Source organism: Myotis davidii, unplaced genomic scaffold (genome assembly GCF_000327345.1).
Source record: "Myotis davidii unplaced genomic scaffold, ASM32734v1 scaffold7798, whole genome shotgun sequence".
NCBI classification, from domain to species: domain Eukaryota; kingdom Metazoa; phylum Chordata; class Mammalia; order Chiroptera; family Vespertilionidae; genus Myotis; species Myotis davidii.
The window spans coordinates 4,634-5,746 of record NW_006289575.1 but is presented as its reverse complement, the minus strand read 5'-3'; positions in this window follow the sequence as shown (position 1 = coordinate 5,746).

Here is a 1,113-nt window from a genome sequence, read left to right as displayed (position 1 = left end):
GTATAGTTCTGTTCACCTTTTTACTAAGCTCTGCTGTTCTACCTGCCACCCCCTGGGTGCGAGGGCACATTCATCTCTTTATTTCTATCTTCCTGTTCTTATTCTTCTTGCTGTTACTGTTGTTGTTGCTCATCTTCTTCTACTTCTTCTTCTTCTTCTTGTCCTTCTTCTTCTTTTTTATCTCTCTCAGTCTCGTTTTTTCGCTCTCTCTCTGTCTCTCCCCCTCGCTCACAAATTAATAAAAGCATTTTTAGCCAATCTGGTGTTTCTCAGTGGTTGAGCTATGACCTATGAACCTGGAGGTCATGGTGCGATTCCTGGTCAGGGCACAGAGAAGAATTGACCAATGAGCCCTAGCTTGTTTGGCTCAATGGATAGAGGGTTGGACTGTGGACTTTGGAAGGCCCCTGGTTTGATTCTGGTCAAGGGCACACGCTCTGGTTGTGGGCTCCATCCCCAGTAGGGGGTGTGCATGAGGCACCCAATATATGATTCTCTCTCATCATTGATGTTTCTCGCTCCATTCCTGTATGAAATCAGTCCTATATAATAAAAGCCTAATATGCCAAGTGTCAAGTCGACTGGTCGTGTGTTCAACCAATCAAAGCATAATATGCAGATTATATACTAAGGTTGCTCAACTGCTCGCTATGACACACTTTGACCACCAGGGAAAAGACATGCACACTGGTAGGTCAGCTTGCTGCTGGGGACTGGCTGATCATGACTGAGTGGGATGGGCTGGACACACCCTGGTGCCTTCCCATTGTCCTTCCCCAGCTTGCCAACCTCCCGAGTCTCTCCCCAGATATAATGGTGCACCAGTGTGGTCCTGTGTCCTGGCCTGTGGCCTCTCATAACCTGGGACCCCTCGGGGGATGTCAGAGAGCCAGTTTCGACAGATCCCCGCAGGCCAGGCCTAGGGACCACACTGGTGCATGAATTCGTGCACCAGGCCTCTAGTAAAAAATATATTAAACAGAGAAAGACAAAGAAAAGACCTTAAGCCTGAAAATATTAGCCCATCTCCGGTAGACAAGGCTCGAAAACATCACTGGAAATAGTTTCATTTCAATGACCAGCGTTTTCATTTTTTAATCTCCTGAGGTTCCT